The 20,289-nt window shown below is 34.6% G+C and overlaps 1 pseudogene; it reads right to left on the reverse strand.

Annotated features, from left to right (window-relative positions):
- Positions 1-14,242: 14,242 nt before the first annotated feature.
- Positions 14,243-16,096, reverse strand: LOC145692207 (glucose dehydrogenase [FAD, quinone] pseudogene; annotated as a pseudogene).
- Positions 16,097-20,289: the final 4,193 nt, after the last annotated feature.

The following is a 20,289-nucleotide window of genomic DNA, read 5'->3' on the forward strand; positions in this document are numbered from 1 at the left end:
CTGTGTGTAATCTAATCTGTGACGGATAAAGAACCACAGACCTCGCTCGTAAATTATTCCACTAAAAAATCGTTAATGAGTAAGGAGTCTGTTGTAGAAGCAGATCCGGGTAAGCCTAGAAAGAAGGTAAGAAGGATATAAGAGGTCCTCCTTCATGGAAGAATATGAAAAAGAAAATTCTTTATTCATCAAAGTCATCGCCCACACCTTCGTGTGATCATTCTGGAATTAAAAACTTTCGTTGTAGTAACGTGTCAATGCAAGATATGAGAATATTTCATTATATTTTTTATCCAAAGTCAGTGGACTACAGCTCATGAAAGAATACCAGGAAACTTTAATTTTAAAATTTACCAGTTTACAAATACCAGGGCTCATTTTTTAAAAAAACTAAAAGTTACTTTTCTTCAAGTTGGTCACTAAAAGTTACTTTTTTACAAATTTGTCACTAAAAGTTACTTTTTGGGAGGTGAAGTGACCTTTTCGTGTGATTTATGTTTTGCATTGGCAGGTTTCTAAGAAAAATATAAAAGTAAATGGAAAAAGGCAGAAACTTGTAACTCATTACTCTTCTGAAAGCTTCAGTACTTGCTGCCACATATGCAACAGTCAGCATTATTCCCACTTCAGCTTTTATTCTTTCTAAAGCACAGTGGATGGTTGATGGATGCTTAAGCTCTCAAGGTGGGGTTGAGAACTCTTCTGTGTCTATTCTTTCTTTTATCATAATAGTCTTTTAGTATTCTCTCATAATAGTTAACGCTACGCTCAACGTTGTGTGTGTGTGTTTGTGTGGTTCATCATGTTCGTCTTGTGTTATGCTTCTTGCATGTTCTTCTTAAGAGCAGGTGATGAATTTGAATATTTCATGGCTTTGAGAACTCTTAATGCTAAGTTAAATATAATGTCTGGGATGAAGAAATTCTGAAATAGGCCAGAACTTGTTCTATCTGCTAAGTCTGCTTACCGTAACTACAAAGCATACTTAGAAAACCTAAGAAACGAAGAAGCTCAAAAAGAAGAAAAGATGAAACAAAACAACAAAGAGAGAGGTGATGGAGAAATTGACAAAGGAAAAAAGGGGCATGATGAGATTTTGGTCAGTTTTTCGTCACTTTTTCGTGTGCTTTTGGTCACTTTTTCGTATATTTTTGGTCACTTTTCAACTATTTACAAGAGACCAGACCACTATGAGCCCTGAAATACCGAATACCAGCAATGTAGAGCAGATCGCAGACAAATAACCAACGCTTGGAACAAATATTTCATGCCTGTATCATATGATGGGAAAACGGTACAAATATAGTAAAGAGCATTTTGCAATATTACAGGCTATGCTCAAAAACGGATTCAAAGGGTATGTCGTGAACATCTGAAATTCTGCAGTCGAAAATCGAGGTGGAGACCACCGTTCAATTTCGTCTGAGGAGAAAAATCATTCCGTCAAGTCCTACATTGAAAGCCTTTGTGCCTTTAGAATCTGATTATTGTCGCAATAAAGAAACCAAAAGGCAGCACCTGGACAGTAATCTTTCAATACAAAAACTTCATGATATGTATAACAATTCATGTTTAGTCGCTAAGTAAACTACGAATATTTTTGTAGCATCTTTGTTTCTGAATACAATGTATTCCTTCCTTGAAATTCTACATAGATATGAAATGTGATGATATCGTTAGAGAGGAAGAATGGAGCATTTGGAACATACAGCATAAATACAAGATAATAGTTCACACACATAATCTTCTTTAGAAACTGTTGTTTACCATGCAAACATGCTTTGATCACGCGATTTTTTTTATTTTTTTTTAAGTTCAGTTTCGTGACGTTTTAAGAGGAGTTGTCGTTTGCTTTTAATAATATTCCTGCTTTGAAGAATGTTTCAAACCAATCGTTGTTTATTCACAAGTTGTCGTCTTTCAGACATTACAATAATTTATAGCTATCACTTTTATCCTGTTTTCATTATAATAAACAAATGTAGACTGAATATAAAATCTGTGCTAACTGCCAAAAATGAAAAAGTTTGGTCTAATGTAAAAATGTGACCTTTGTGCCTAACGCTACTCAGTGAAACTGGCTATCTAGTATTCACTGTGGAAGTAGTTCAAATAATCCCCAGAAGAATGCCCATGAATATATGTCCCATCAGTTCTGAAGTAACATCTTGGCTGTTTATTCAGTATTTTCGTTGTGTCACTTAGCACGGATTTTATATTCAGTCTACATCATTATATTACTTTTGTCTCCGAAACGTCTTCGAAGCCGTACAAAATGGTTTCGTGCAGTCCTAAAAGGTAGCCTCTCCTTCTAAGAGTTCCAAAACGAATCTTGTCCAAATCACTTTTTAATATTTCCTTCAAACTATCGCATAAAAATATATAGTTTATTCAATTTTTTAGAAAATATTTCTTTGCCCCTGATCAATAATTCTGTAAAATAGCACATATTAGCGAAATTTTGACACTCCAGAGCGGTTTTTTCGATTTCTGAGAATTTTGTTCGGTGGACAAGATGCCGTTTGGAAATGGACGACTCATATATATAAATTTGTATGCTTGTTCAGTAGAATATATTCTCTTCGTTGCAACAATATTTTAGTACAGCTCGAAAGTTTGGCTAACTGATTGAATATCAAGTTAAAAGGAAATAATAGTAATAAAGTTAAGAGCGTATTAATATTACTTATTATTCAAGATCTTAGGTTATGTTGTTGTGGAGATGCATGCGTACAAGTTTATTTGTTCCATAAGAAACTCGACTTCTTTTGTTTCTTTCCCATTTACTAATTTGAAAATAGCTTATGACTTAACTGTAGTTGTTTTATCTTAATAAACACACTAAACAAACATTTAGTTTCCACTGGTGAACATGTATTAATTATTTTTAGGATTTAAAAAGGATATAGTGGTAGTTAGATTGGTTATACCCGAACACTTCTGTTCCGCATCGGATCTCTTGTAATATCGTTTCTTCGAGTGGGAGAAGAAAAGTCATATCAGATTCTGAAGACATGTTATTCTTGTCCAAAGAGACGGACCGTTCTGTGACCAACTTATCCTCTGTTTACAATCCTTCATTCTGTTGTTCGGTCTTCCTCTTCCGCATTTCTCTCAACATATTCGTCATTCTGCACAGTAAAAAATTGCCCCAAAATGCAAAAACTAACTAGAATATTTCAACTATGTAACTAATCACACGTCACGGAAACATCAGGTTCTGCACTACATTTTTTGCTGGTAAACAACTCAAAATTTCATGTTCCCACAGAAGGTATACCACCAAAAGATTAAGAACAATATCCCAACATAACTGCTGATATAAAATATTCATGCTGCTAAGTGGGCACTGGGGCTGGTGTTTGGTCGATAATCGTGAAAGCAGGTATGTTTACATGTCGTACGCTCGAACTTCAAAATTTATTTAGTACGGAAGTTGTATTGAAAAATAATTTTGGTTGGAAACATTGATTAAGCTTTTCTAGATCGTTAGAGGATAATTGAGCAGGAAAAGTATGTAGAAATACAGGTTCTGTATACTCGTTCTCTAAACATGGAAAATCAGATCTCAGAAATAAATTTCTATCTTGATAATTTCGTATGGGACGATATTTTAACTGCTCCATTTAACATTGACGATTCTGGTACGTTTGTAATCGAAGTATTGCCTTTTGTCTGTACTGTTAATGTTCGTAATGAGTGCGTAATGACAAATTCGTGTGATCCAATGTCTATTATCTCTATTAACTTCGATTGTATGCATGTATAGTCAGAAAAAGCAATAACTCCACAAACTGTTTGACCCATCCAAGATAAATGCAGGCATTTTACAAGTCTTGAGTTTGATACAATATGAGGTGAGATCTCACATTACTTCGCTGAAGAGTATCTAGAAAACAAAAGGTAAGAACCAACTATCGAGATCAGGTGTTTCCCATTTTCTACCACAGTAACCGAAGGTTGTACATCAAAATTACATGTCTGGTTGAGGATTACGGAAGGTATGGGTTTAACATCATACGATTCAAAAGAAGACTGTACCTCCACAATAGATACTTTTAGTTGCAAATAAATATAGGATTCCGTTATGGAACATGACAATATATTGATTGCATAATAAATTTCCAATAATTTCTTATCTATTGCCAATCGAAATCCGTTCCTCAAAACTCTATCTTCGAATTCTAATAGGTGTGCGTACAATACTTTTTACAGTACAATGTTGTGATTAGCTTCGAGTCTCGGCACATTTCTAAGATCAAATCGTATCTGTGGATTTGTAAAAATTGCGTAAACTCTAACAAAATCTGAAAAAATTCTGACACAAAAGCAGTGTCCTCTTGTCCCACATTGTTAGGCAATGTATTCAGATGACCGGCCATCAACAATAATTGTTTTTTTTTTTTTTTTTTTTTTTTTTTTTTTTGTAATTCCAATACGATCTTTTCAAGTTTAAACTCTTTTTTGTTCATATTCTCAACCGTAGAACCAACAGCTACTCTACAACAGTAAGACAGAAAGTCGCCGATAAGGGTAAAAAGTCTCTTGGTGGTCTCATAGCGTGAAATTTTGGGTTTGGTGACGTTAAAAAATCATTGATGTTCGTATGAAGATCCTGTAACTTTTCCGCTGATTTACAAACAGCTTCTGAGAATGTGACGTTGCCTTGGTAGTGAAGAAATTGAAACAAAGAATAAACTGATAGGTCATGGGTAAAATAAAAGATCAAATTGAACGTGATTGGTAATGAATGTTGATACAAAATCACATCGGTAATTTTCTAAAATGTACCCCAGAAGTGATTCTAAAATCTATTTCGTTGCTTTTGGACCAAGGTAACAGGATGATAAGGCAAAAGCAGCATAAAACAAGATTCAATATCTGTAAGCAATTAAAATGTAAGCAATTTCCAATTTTTACACTTTTGATCAAGGCATAAATAAATTGACATAAACACTGTTACCTCTTTCCTAGAGCATTATCATGTTTACTAATTGCATTTTTCTCTTTTCTTTCCAGGTAAGTCCAAAATTCTGAAGTTCACATACTGAATACTATGGCGGATTACAAACATGGAAAGTAAATAGAGAGAAAAAACGTCTTCAGATAATCGCTGGAATATCCTTTTTTACTGTGCACACAATAATAGTTGTAAGAAGGTATTAGTATTAATGTGGTATTACGTCCACTAACATATAGACTAACGCCCGTGATAAGCCAACCTCATCCATTGTGCCCTTTTTTATTTAGGAAAATGTAGGTACATAATTTTCTCATAAATTCTTTGATTTTCTTTATCATATTGGACGAACGCTATTCTCTAAATCAAGATTTTCTTTTAGAAAAGGTTTTTCAGTTTGCAAAGCTATTCGAGCTGTAGTCTTCTTTCAAGAATCCAAGAACTCCTGTACTGATGTTTGGAAACGCGATCGATGTTCTATCGTTATCCACAGCTAATTGTAATGCCTTCTTGTAACACATCTTCAACAAGAGTTCTGGTCGTCAGGTGCACTTACATGAATAATATAGAAAGCCGGTAGATTATAACCTTCCGTAATGCATATGTTACCCTGAGGAATGTGCGAAATCTTGCAGTATTCTTTGTGCATCTCCTCTCGTGCGAGACTTTTGTAGCATGAACCACGCCTCCTCGCGGTTCAAGGAAACAATTAGATGAAATAACTATACAATCTCCAGCTAACGTCGTAATCGATCCGTGATATAGCGCTGCTCTCCAATAAATTTTGTGATTGCTGGCAATTTTCGGCTTCTCCAAATTATTCAATGAACTAGTGCTAGGATCATGCTCATCCCGTGATAGTAAGTCCATCATAAATATAACATTCCGAATAAACAACGATTCTAATAGTGACTCATCCCCTGTTTCCTGAATTTATATTAAGAAGGAATCAATCTTATCCACTTCCTGTAAATCCTTGTCCTACATTCCCCTCACCCAGCACACCCAGAACTTTGTTATCTCCAATCTCTGTAGATCTTTCAGGAATTTATCTGCAGGCGAATAATATTTCTTCATTCTATCTACGGCAATTGAATCGATTTTTATTTGTTCTCGTAGCGTTCGATATTACACGTAATAAGCTGTTATCGTGTTTTTGGGATTCTATTTCTCCTGGTCCATTTTTTTTTCATAAAAAGTATTACAATCATCTTTCCGTTTCGTTGCATCATAGATCTATTCTGACTGTGCCTTATTAAACGTATGCTGTTCTCGTTTCTTATTAAACGACTTCAGTGACGTCAAGGTGTCCTGGGCCTTATCTTTAGTATACTGTAGCTGTTCCTTTCTGTCTTGGTTCTCAGAGAACTGACATTGCGCAACAAGCATGGCTGAATGTACAGTCATGGGGAAAAAGCCCTTCAGTGCCTCGAATGGAGAAAATTCCATACTCAGATTACACGTAACGTTGTAGAAAAACTTAACTTGAGGAAATAGTTCTATCCAATTAGATTGGATAACTAATTCTCGGCAGACTCTCTAACTAGTAGACTAGAATCTCTTGATAGACTGACGGACAATATGACTTCTCGCAGTTGGCTGTAACGACTAGTCAATAATCTTCCGGTTGGCTGTAACAGCTAGTCTATAATCTCCCGGTTGGCTGTAACAGATAGTCTATAATCTCCCGGTTGGCTGTAACGGCTAGTCTATAATCTCCCGGCTGGCTGTAACGGCTAGTCTATAACCTCCCGGGTGGTTGTAACGGCTAGTCTATAACCTCCCGGGTGGCTGTAACGCCTAGTCTATAATCTCCTGGGTGGCTATAACGGCTAGTCTATAATCTCCTCGCCGACTGACTTCTTCCGGGTTGCCCTGGGCTTTTAAAGAAAATGCTCTCGACGTGTTATTGATGTGGTCAGAAAATCTTGTGTTGACCGGCACTTGACGTTAGAAAGGTTAGATCATGGGAAGAACTCTCTCACACGGGAGGGTCCCACAAGTTGTCCCTAAAATCTGATTTCCACATAGCACATCGGATAGAGCATCATGAGAAATGAAAATAAGCAAAATTTAAGGTGCTATGGACCAGAAAGTTAGGAGCTAGGGGGATACAAAATTTCAATATCGAAAGAATTATATCATGGAATCATGTACGTTTAAAGTAATTATCTTGAAAACCGTTAAATCAATCAAAACAAAAGTTGTAAAATATAATGAGAAGAAAATTCCCTATCGAAAACTATAAACAGTGTTGCCATAAGTGAAGCAGTGTTGCCAACTCAGCATAAAACATTTTATTATAAATAGCACCATATACAAGTTTGCAAAGATTTAAAGTGCACTATTATCACTAAACATAAGAGTGAAGTGTAGTAGTACAGTGTTGCACACTATTGGAGCTACATGTGCTGAAAATTTACAATGGGAACAAAAGGTAATAAAGGAATGCATTAGAAAAAGTGAAGATTTTGCAATATACTTCTGTAGCCCGATGAATAAGCAGACAACTCGCGAAAACAAAACGATACACGCGAGGAAAGAAACACGTGTTTTCTAATTCTGCAAACTGGTTTTCCAGGTTATCTTATCAATATTTGGAAGAGTACTTTCTTGGTTTGTGTCTTTCATGTTAAATGACATATTCTTTTACTTCCTCTCCTACATACCGTATGAATATGTTTGTACACTTTAATATTACCATATTCACATTGGAAATATAATTGTATTATTATTACCTGATTTCGTTTGTAGTCGGACCAGATAGCAATGTAGTCTATAAAGATACCACATTGACTTGATATACTAGCCTTCCGTTGCAAGCGCTGCTATCGGCTGAAGGAATTCCACTCACTTTCTCTCGCTTAGCAACAGCTGAACCCTTATTGGCTCAACGCGTGGGTGTGTGAGGGTGTGAGCTTTAGTTCGCATTTTTGCCACGGCTCAAGACATTTTGGCAGCACAATAGAAGGGTAGACAACCGACATATTAGGCATCACGGATTCCAATCCCGCCTCGGACATGTTTTTGTTGTACTTTTCACCTTACATTTCATTGTTATCTTTCTCTTTCATAGTGATTCGGATCCCACTTTGCACACCTATATAGCTTCGAAGCTGACACAGGACGTAAAAATGGCATCACTCATTTTGGTTTTTCTAATGCATCAATATTTTGTGACACTGCTGACATTTTGCTATGTTATACTATCTGTGTTATGCATTTGAACTAAATTCACAGTATGAGACCCAGATTCCTTTATTACCATTTTTATTTTGATTGCTTTAACGGTTTTCAAGATATTTACTTTAAACGTACATAATTGCATGATATAATTTTTTGGATATTGAAGTTTTGAATCCCCCTAGCTCCTATCGTTCTGGTCCATAGCTCCTTAAATTTTGCTTATTTTCATTTCTCATGATGCTCTTTCGGATGTGCTATGTGGCAATGAGATTTTAGGGACAAGATGTGGGACCCTCCCGTGTCAGCTTTTATTCCATAAAAAAAGTACATTGACATAACTAATTACGTAACACACACAAACACTTATTCACCTCTGCAAGAAAACATCAAAATGTGCGGAAGAAACATTGTTTGAATTCCCAGATTACGATAAATTTATTACTAGGTCTGTTCTTCCGTGTTTTCTTATCCTCGCGTCTGCTAAACAGTTTTATGGAACTTAAAGAAAAAAAAAAAAAAAAGAAAGTCCCACAAAAATAATGTCAATTTCCTTACACTGAGAAGATTCACATCTACCAATCAATCGATAGTTCAATAGGTTGCGAATTCAATACTGATCAAGAAACGATACCTTTGATATCTTCACAGTACTGTGGACTCTTCAAGCAGTGTTGCAAATTAAGTCATTTTATGACTAAATGCAGCAAGTTTCTCATATGTATTATCTAGTAACAAGGTAGTTTACTTATTTGCTATATCATCATCATCATAGGTATTCTGCCTTTATTGTCAGGTCACTTGCCTCAGCTGAGAAGCTTCCATGCTCCACAGTCTTCCGCTAACCTCTTCCATCTTCACTTATGATCTTTCTATTTCTATGTCGTCCATTAATCGTAGCCTCCTTCGCCCTCTAACTCTCTTTCCTGCCACCATACCCTCTAGCACGTCCCTCATGATACAATTTCTTCTCAGGCAATGTCCCAACCAGTTTCTCTTCCTCTTCTCAATAATATCTAAAAGTGTTTTTTTTCTCCCCAATCATTTCTAACACCTTCTAATTCGTTTTCCGCTCGACCCGACTAATTCTATCCATTCTTCTACACACCCACATTTCGAAGGCTTTCAGTCATTTTTCATCTCTTTTACGTACTGTCCATGTTTCCGCCCCATACAGTACAACACTCCACATGAAGCTTTTTATGTCTTTTTCTCAACTCTTTATTCAAGGTCCCACAAAACATAGCTTTCTTCCTCCTAAACGCTTCTTTTACCATTCCTATCCTTGCTTTTATTTCACATTTGCGCTTAATGTCATTACTAAGAATACTACCCAATCATCGAAAACTATTCATTTGTTCTATTTTCTCCTCTTCCACTTTTATATTTGACACACACCGCTTCGTTTCAATCACCATGGCTTTTGTCTTTCTAAAATTTATTTTCATCCCATATTCTTCAGAGCCCTTCCTCAAGTTTTCTAACATCCTATTTCTTTTCAGATTCTGCAACAAGTGCCATATCGTGTACAAATCTTATACATCTAATCAGTGTACCTCCTACCGAAATGCCGTCTTCATCTTGTATTCTGTTTTTCACTATCTCTTCTAAATAGATATTAAATTATGTTGGAGAGACACACCACCCTTGTCGAACTCCCCTTGCAATTGCACTTTCCTCTGTCAGTTCCTCCCCTATCCTAACACTTACTTGTTGGTTCATATATAAGTTTCTTATGAGTCTTCGAACTTTCCATTCCAACCCAATCTTCGTTAGAACTCCCAACAACAATTTCCAATTCACGCGGTCAAAAGCCTTTTCTAGATCAATAAATACAACATACACCTCTTCCTTTTTCTATAAACCTTTCGCCAATCACCCTTCATAATCCAATTGCATCTCTTGTATCCTTTCCTTTCAACACGAACTGTTCCTCCTCAGCTTTTTCGTTTTTTCTTCTACACAACCTTCTGTTCAGTATTCGGAGTAGAATTTTAGCTGCATAAGATATGAGACTAATAGCTCTATAATCCTCACATCTCTTTGAGTTCGATTTCGTAACCATCGATATCATGATCGCCTTCGGGGAGTCTTTCAGCCACTCTCCTGTTTTATATGTTTCATTGCAGGTTCGGAACAATTCTTTCTTGCCCGTGTCTCTCATATTTTTAATGAATTCGATTGGTATATTATCTACCCAGGTTACCTTTCCATTCCTAATCTTGGATATAGCCTTTCCAAACGCATCCCGATGAATCCTAAACCCTTTATCATCCTCGCCTATTTCATTTTTTACTTCAACAATTAGGCTACATGGTCTATCCCTACTCTTTCCATCTTCCTACGACTTAACTTCTCTCGCTGACTACCTTGCGATTCTTATTTTCTACTGCCTTCGTAATGCTCCTTGTTTCCTCTAAAAATTCCATAGATTTTACCTCCTTGTACATTTCCTCATATTTCCCAACTCTTTTTAGTTCTAATTTAGACTAATTTTGTACTCATTATTGCCAGTTTCTACCCATTTGTCTTTACTGGTACTTTACTATTTTTTAAATCAAAATTTCTTGTAAATGAATAAAGACAAAATAAAATGTGACTTCCCAATTGGCAGTAGTGCTTTTTTACGTTGCCAGCACAATTTATCTTAAGAACTGTAGCTTGCTAATGTTAAGTATCAAGATCTAGTAAAGAATCTACATATCCCGCCATCCAATAGGTAATTTCAAACCTTAGTTAATTTGAGTATGAATGTTTCGTGTATATTTTGAATTACAAACGTGTATTATTAGCGGTGTGCGGTATCAATAGTGTACTGATAGACACAACCACCATAGGCAATTACCGCAAGAATTGGAAATGAATTAGAGAATTTAAGAGATGTTTAACATCCCTGGCAAATAGGTCTGTAAAATGTACTACGAATAGTTTTAAATATGAAATATCTCAGGAAGAATATTTCCCTACGCTTTTGATGATTACAGCAAATTATGAAATCTCTACTGGCTGTATGATTGTGTTAGTTATCAATTTAGCCGTATTTTTAAAACAGTCTAACCATTTTTCGTTAGATTCTGTGTATTATTTAGACATTTTTTGAATGCAGTTTTTGACAACAGTGTTTACAATTGCTCGAGAAGCTGTTAATGTATCTTAAAAAAAGAGGACAATTCTAGATGGCTAAGCAAAAATAAGGACTGCTCATCTAAAGTTGTATGTATTTTGATGCAAGTTATTGTGAACGATTCTCTTGTACAGCGTCTCTTCTGAATATTGTCAAGAATGTGTTCTAATGTGACAGTATTCACGAGTATTGAAATGCCATTTACATTAATAAAAGTTAAATATTAAAATAAATATAGAAGTTTGTCCCAGAGTGAAAAGGTAAGTGATTACTGTAGCGACCCAACAAATCGATTGCAACAGTTACATGCATTTAGTTAGTTGCCCTTAAAATTTTAGAAACCAAGGCATATACAATTCATGAGATTATTCTAAGTACACTTAACACTTTCTTATGATCTTTTCTTTAAAGCTATTCTGTATTCCCTCGACAATAAGAACACTGGATATTGTTAATGCCTCTACAATCTTCGTTGTTGTGCTTCTAATCCTAAGACACAACAAACTAAGCAGTGAACTATACCGAGTTGAGTTTGGTTGAGTAGGGGGTAGGTGTAGGGGTAGGTGTTGAGTAGGGGGTACAGCCGCTGAACATGAAGATTTTTGTTGTCTGACATCAATAGTCTCACTTCGTTTGGATTTCACATAAGAACAGCTGTTTCTCTGTAGCGTGTAATAAACGTTGCTAGCTTTCGTGCAACACGTGGAACTGAAAGAATATGTGTAGGTGCAATTCCAAACAGAATATACCGTTATTTTTAGCAATTAGCAGAACATAGTTATAATACCATACGCATGCCACCTTTCGATGAGTCTATGTGTTTCCTTTAAAATAATAATAATAATAATAATAATAATAATAATAATAATAATAATAATAATAATAATAATGATAATAATAATAATAATAATAATAATAATACAGAAACTCTGAACTTCCATTCTTCTGTGCATTAATGATGAAATATTAACTTTGTGCATTAGTGATGGATCCAGAAGAGGTTGCGCCTTTCCCTTAAATATATAGATATATATTTGTGGTTTTTCAACAATATGCGACTACAGATTTATTTTGTTCTGTGAATATGTTAGCCAAATGATCTGCTCTGAATTTATTTAATACAAACTGGCTAATATCTCTGAGTATTGCAGGAGGTAATATTGTGCGTCCTCTCCAAACCTACCATCCTTTTGTGCAAGAATAATGAAATATAAACCTTCTTAGGTCAAATGTCTGACTTACTGGTAAAAAATATAAAAGTTATTCGAGACAGTTCTTGTGATCTTAAGCTCTGGCACCCAAATGATCCCTGGCACCAAAATGAACATAAACCTTTCCAGACTGGCCAGAGATACATTAAACAAAAATAGAAATCTGGACTTCAAATTGAATTATACGGAGGTTTTTAACAAGTCAATTGTAAAAAAGTCAATGTAGCCGTCCTGCCATTGCTTACTAAAATTTTACAATCAAGTAATACTAGAAATTATATTCTGAAAATATACAAATCACACTTATTTTCTCTAAGTTTGCCACTTTTCAATGGAGCTGATGGTGGCCAGCTCCATACAGGTTTCACTGTATTAGAAGAGAGTTTCTAAAAGACAAATGGTTTACTACTTTGAAGTGCTTTGAAATTTATTTTGTAATTACCGTTTGTAATTTAGGTTCGTTTTCACAACGCTAAAGATATACGCATGCATCTTACCAAATGTACTCCTTCATGAAGCAGTGAGTCAACCCTGGTCAAATAATACTTTATCCTTCACAAATTCTCGCCTCAGTCTCGGTAGATTTTAAGCATGCAATTGTTGATAATTTCTGAGGTTAAATATAAAGAATTATTTCTAAATGTAGAGGTGTAACGATTTATGTATACACTTGAATTAGAAACACACTGAATCTTCTTTTAAGACCTTTTTATTAAAATAAAATAAATACAAGGTATGTTACCCAGTATTTTAAATAAATAATAGTGTACAATATATATTTACATAGCTTCTATAGTAATATATACAATACTTTGTATAACAAAGAATTGTATACAATATCGCTAGTTAACGGACATTTTAGTGATGTTTATACAATATGTACAGGTACTGTGATGTTGTCTTGTGAAAAAATAGTTTCGTTTTTTTCTATTTCCTTACAATGATACATAAACGTATACTTTAATACTTGTTTTATCTTTCAATGTGTATTGCAGTAATAATTGTATTAACAATATTCTTAAAGATTGTTGTTTCTGCGTGTATCTACAAAATAGTTTGACTGATACGAACTACTTAAATTTAATGCCAACGCTTTAAATATTCAACTTTGTGCATTATCGAAATGTTAAACTTGTACCTTATGAACATGATTTACTTGCAACGATTACAATCTTCATTTGACCTTCAGACTGTTCTGAGGAAGTAAAAAAAATGTAAAATTATATCGAAACTGCATAAATATTATGCAAGAATATGCTCATAGTACAATATATGCGTAGAAAACTAGATGCAAAGAAATACAATAGACCTATTACTAGTGTTAAATTTAGACATTTGTACAAGGGGGGGACAATAAACATTTAAGGGGGGCTCTGTTATAATTGCAATAGAGCGGCAGGAATTTGTCGCAACAAAACTCGCGACTTGTTGTTGTCTGGTTGGTTGCAATAACCAACATACTGCCAAAAATATTTGCTTTTAAGACTTTTATTTCCGAAAAAATTAAACGAAAAAAAAGCAAATATTTCAATGCATGTATATAGATATTTTAGGGTGGGCGCATACATATTCTAGGGAGCTCAGCCCCCCTTGACCATTCCTGAATTCAACACTGCCTATTACAGACCAACGTTCAACACAAAGTAGATTTTTTTTCACTTATACTGGCACCATCTTAACACTTCTAACTACAAATAAACTTTAATAACATTTTCAACTCGCTAATGAACGTGATTGTCATATTGCATGGTAGAATTTTTTCGACTAGTAAACACACCCACTTACACCACTAAAATCAGTATTAACAGGTTTATGATAATCGGTCTTAATAAAATCTACACCTCTTTCAGCCAACATAATTATTGAAGAAATAGGATTAGCACGGGGAACGAATGGAAAGACGGACGCATCAATAACTCTGAGATTATTCACTCCATGAACTTTGAAATCAGTGCCAACAACTGTTGTGGGATCAGCTTCTGCTCCCATTTTATTTGAACCACTCTGATGATTTTCGGGATAGGTGTCTCGTTTGATAGCACAATCTATATATTCTGTTATGTTGTGTGTGAGATCTTCACATCCAGGGATGTCCATTGATGTTGAATTATCTAATTGAAAGTCCCAATGCTTTAGTGCCTGTGTACGTGTTAAGTTCATAATAATATGAACTCCTTCTTTCAAAATCTCTAAATCTGTCTCATCTTGAAAGTAGTTACCATAAATGAGGGGTGGATCAAATGGATCTGAAGATTTGAGTGTTAGATTTCCTTTGCTACGTGGAGCGAGAAGTGTTGGTCTAAGAACTATTGGTCGTCTTGAACATTCAGGATCTTCTGTATCTAAACATTCTGTTGGACACCCGCTGACATAGCCATCGATAAAGATCTGTAAGTCTGCATGTCCGGGTTCACCATAGGAGGAAGTAAGGAATCCTGTAATTTGTGTAATTCCGTTGGTACCTAAAGATCCTGTGTTATTCGTAACATATTGTAAAACCGAAGTATCATTTAATTCCATTTGAAATGTATCGTTGATTGTGAATCGCACCCTGGCTCCTACATGATTTTGAAGATTTTGTCCAACAGGAAGATCTTTGATTACTGGTATTCCGTGAGCAGTGAGATCTTCAGTTATTCCAATGCCTGACAGCATAAGTAATTGAGGAGAGTTAACTGCACCAGCCGATAAAATAACCTCATTTTTAGCTTTTACAATTTTCGAGATTTGTTTTCCGTTTACCGTGTATGTGATATTGACACCAGTAGCTGTTTTAGTATCTGGATCTATGATAACTTTAGTAACTCTTGTGTTAACAATGATATTAAAATTGGGATTATTTCTTTGTGGTCGAAGATAAGCTCTAGCTGTTGAAAATCTTGTTCCGTTTTTCGTTACGAATTGTGCACGGGTAAAACCTGTTACTTGTGCTCCATGGTTAACATCTGTGTTGTGTGTAATTCCCAGTTCTTCTCCAGCCTTAATGATATCTTGGGCTAACTGGGGTTGTTCATCGAACCAATTAATAGGTAAAGGTCCTGAGAAACCGTGATAGTTACTATCTAAACTTTTCCCTAGGTTCTGTTCCGACTTTTTAAAATAAGGAAGAGTGTTACAATAATCCCAAGTGATATTTTTATCACTGGGCCACTGATTGAACTCCTCAGGATGACCTCTTGTGTACATCATCCCGTTAAACACTGATGTTCCACCAACTGTCTTTCCTCTTGGCCATGCACATCTCCTGTCCACATTATTTAAACATGCTTTTTCTTCTGGCTCTGTAACATATCCCCAGTCCAAGGAAGAGTTGACAAGAAAACCAACAAAATATGGGATCTGAGTCAATGTTGGTTCTAGAGGCCCTGCTTCTATTAGTAGCACTTTCCATTCGGGAACTTCTAGTAGTCTACTTGTTACAACAGCTCCTGCCACACCAGCGCCAACTACGATGAAATCATAATGATCATCTGGTTCATCCAAGGGAATTAGTCTATTACATGAGTCTGATATAGTGTTGGTGACGTGAAAGAGAGTTTCTAAAGTGAGCATAAAGGGCAGAGGGCACACATTGTTCCATAATGTAGTATCGGTGAAGTCACAGTGACAATTCTCCATTTTATGAAGATTACTAAAATAACGTAAATTATTTTGGAACCTGAAATGAGAAAAGATATTTATTTTTAGTTATTTAGTACCACCACCGTATGGAAACATACAGTAATATTAAATGAAAGTTGTTTTTTTTTTTTTTTTGAAATCCTTAATACTATTTGTACATGGTAACACATTTGTGTATTTTCCACTTTGACTAGTATTTGATCATTTTATGTAGTAATTAGGTAATGACCAACTCATTCGCTAATACGTTTCTGCTGGTTCTGAGTGATAGATCTATCTTTTGCATTCTATTTGTATTACCAGTAACAAATAAGGAAATATTAGAGTACATTTTTGGTATGGTACATTATCAATGCGGGTAATTAATCTTTTATGATCCGCATTTAAACTGTATGATGATTGTTCATGCGTATTTCCTGGTATTGGTTGTTTAATTATGGCTATTAATGCGTGATACATCTTTGATAGTTGTATTTAAATGCTGTCCCTAAATACCGGAAATATAAATTTGGGTATTATATAACGGGAAAATAACTTATAAATTAACTTGTGTGTCAAAAAGTAGCAAAATAGATATACTTTATATATTGTTTTTGCAATTTTCCGGTAATGATTTAAGTTGTGTCAGGGGGATTTGCGAAGCTTTCAATTGATTAACGCATGAAAGTGAAAAGAAAGTATATCTTACAACTATATACTTTGCAAGAATTTTTACGAAATAATAGCATTTTTCGAGATAGATTGTTTAATAATTGAGTCTTTTTTTGTAGGTATTCGTTTGATATTGGAGCTGAAGGTATTGGTTATATCAACACTCCAGCTAACCATTTAATTTAGGAAATATTATTGGTATATAGTAAAAAATGAAGAGAACAACTACTTTTATTTCGAGCATGAAATAGAGATAATATTTAACGATGTCCTCATTTCAAGATTTAGTTGTGTGAATTCTGACTGTGAATAAGTCAAAGATGTTACCATAAGTCCATTTTATATAGAAATGTTCTATTAATAATAATAATATAAAATATTCTGTAGATTGCAATACTGAATCTTGTACACAGTCTACAAAGGGATCTATCCAACCATATAACTTATTGAATGGTGTGAGGTGAACGAAACTATTAACATTCTTCTTTTCTTTGGCTTGTTAGACAGGAGTTTGGTACTTATTTGTTTAAATAGCTCCGCCTTGCCTCATGCTACCAGTTTTAACACCAAAATTCCTAATACGAAAGTATGTAAGGTAGCAATCGTGATTAAAATTGTGACAAAGAAAACAATTAGATCTTAATAAAGATAGCATTTCTACACAACAAAATATGGCTGTGTTTAGTTCACTGGCTCTGTGTTACCATATTCATGTTAATTTTTTACACATGCCTCAAATCCATTGGTTTTTACAGGAAGTTCTGATAATGGTTTTATATTCAATGTGCGCACTCATGAAGCAATGGAAATGCTACGTGAACTAGAATTAAACTTAGATCTATAAACCAGAAATGACGGTGATTTGAGCGAATGTGGTCGAAACGTGGTCGACCGTACAATCTAGTATATAGAGTTGGAATTCGCTATGGTTTAGTTTCGAAAATGTATACTCCGTCATTTTAATTATTGGAGTAATTTGTGTATTACTACTGGACCGGCGTAATGAAAGTTCGCGTCCCTGTTTTGAAATCCGAAGTTTCCGTATTCTATTCCCTAGATCAGCTATCTTTATTATTTTGTTTTAAATATATATTTCATGATATTTAGTAATCCAATGAGGTTGTAGCCGACTTCCAAACTTGTTTCATATGTGTCGAGTGCGTCTCACGCTACAGATCGATACGGCTTTACTATTGTATTGGGATCTATGTCAATAGATTAAATAAATGACATTTATGGTTCTGCTTACAATACGAAGATAATCTGGGATACTACTGTGCAAATACATTAGAAAACATTACTATATCCATTGATTGTCTGTCCCGATTTTTCACCATCATTTAAGGACACTATTTTTCTCGCTAAGTTGTCTATCAGCTCTAGACTTAGTGGGCCTTATGCAGAGTCGTTCTGACGCGTGATTAGTACCAAACTAAAAAGTTCGACTAATATATGTTTCCTGCAGTAGTCAGGCATTTAGTATGACGCTAATCATACGTTAAAACGACTCTGCGTAAAACGCAGTGTGTTTTGTATCCTATTTACTAATTTGTACAATATAGTTAGAAACAATAGCTTTGTCCTTAAATTCTTGTTAGATAATTTTTGGAGAGTTATCGGTACAATCGATTGTTTCAAATTGTGAATAAAAATGTTCATATCGTAAGTTTCTCTCAATGAAGAGTAATTCCTTCTTTCGTCTGTGAAACTGATATTCAGTCATTTTCATACTGTAAGAATTCAGCATATATTCATTTGTTTCTTTCGAGTTTAAAATCCTTTTTCAGAACAGATATATTTCAAACTAGCAGCGTTCACCCCGCTTCGCTGCGGTCACCCCGGAACGCAATAAACTTTGTTACTTAGATAATTTTTACTTTTTCGCTTTCAAATTGCAGTAAATGTTAACATTATAGCGCCTGTCATTTATGTTAACCCGCCGAGTGACACGGTCATGCGGGTTGCATATAAATACGTTTATTTTTATACCTATGATGAACTAACAAAGGATTTGTACGTTATGGACACTTGAATGGTCAATTATCTCAAGACACTGGTAATTAAAAATTAAAGTGATATGATAAAAACCATCTAGGGTCCAAATCCTAATAACCCCCCAAAAATGAAAGAAATTGGTTCAGCCGTATTAGCGTGATGAGCTAACAAAGGATTTGTGCGTTCTCTTTTATATAATAGATAAGAACTAACTTGAAATTGGAACTGTATTATCTCGCATCTGTAATTGAATCTTCGCTTCAAAGACAAGAATTTTAAGAGCTAACCGTTTCGGCACAAGAACACTTTTTAACAATCATGTACAGAAAGTATTGTCTAGATATGTTATTTTGTGAAAAATTGATTTAGATTGATTTTTCACATAAAGAAATGGTGCTTTACTGTTAGTAAGTAAGTTAGAAAGAAATTTATTAAATTTTCTCTGACAAGATATACTTTTATCAGTATTAGATAGTGTGCAACTCAAAACCTCAGAATTAATACTCGATATTATTTTTCTCAACTTGGATATGTTAATAAGTATTGTACTTACCACTGCTGTGTGTTTTAATGTAAGTGACACTGTATTGTTCTACTGGTGAATGATGTTAGTCATAGGTTTATTTCCCATTTATATACAAATCCACAATTCTGTTTATTTCATTCATTGACCAGTCATAAATTTTGTACCGGTACTTGATTCGTCAGGCGAGTTGAAGTGTTTATAGTAAATATAGTTTAAGAAAAAAAAAACATTCATTCATACTTTCGTTGTCATTCACGATATTTTTTTTTTCAATAGAGAACTTTTGCCAGTATTGTGATTGATTGGATAAACAAAATTGTGTCTCGTGTAGAGACGTGTGAGTAATAATTTTGGGTTACTTTTATGAATGAAAGTGGATTTTTCAATAAGACTGAGATAACACTCATTTTCTGTCAACTAAAAGATAATTGTTGGCAGTTGGTCTCAAGCACTTATCCATTTGAGAGATAACAACTCTGATAATTCGTTTGAGATACGTTGTTCTACTCTCTAAGGAGCTTGTAATTTTAAATACAATTTGCATACATCAGGTATTGTTCAATAACTTTTTAAAAAAATTGATTTTTGCAATATATTGTGTACGTTATTTGTATTTTTGTTGAATAGAATATATTCTGATCGTTAGAGCATTATTTCAGTACGGTTACTCAAATTTGGCTAACTGATTAAATATCAGCTTAAAAAGAAATAGTACATAAAGTTAACATCCATTCGTATTATTCAGCAACTTAGTTTATATTATTGTATAAGTGCGTATGTACTTGTTTATTTGTGCCAAAAGAAACTTGACTTATTTTGCTTTCTTTCCAGGACCTAATTTGCAAATAGTTGATGACTTAAGTGCAGTTGCTTTCTCTTAATGAACATTGACCAGGATTTAGCCTTCACTGGTGAACATATATTAATTACTTCAGGATTTATATAGGATTTGATGGAAGTTAAACTGTCGATAGCCTGCCTCTCCTACAGATTTAGTTGTATGTTATAACCCATTGCA

Source organism: Thermobia domestica, chromosome 8 (genome assembly GCF_964235325.1).
Source record: "Thermobia domestica chromosome 8, izTheDome1.hap1.1, whole genome shotgun sequence".
Taxonomy (NCBI): Eukaryota; Metazoa; Arthropoda; class Insecta; order Zygentoma; family Lepismatidae; genus Thermobia; species Thermobia domestica.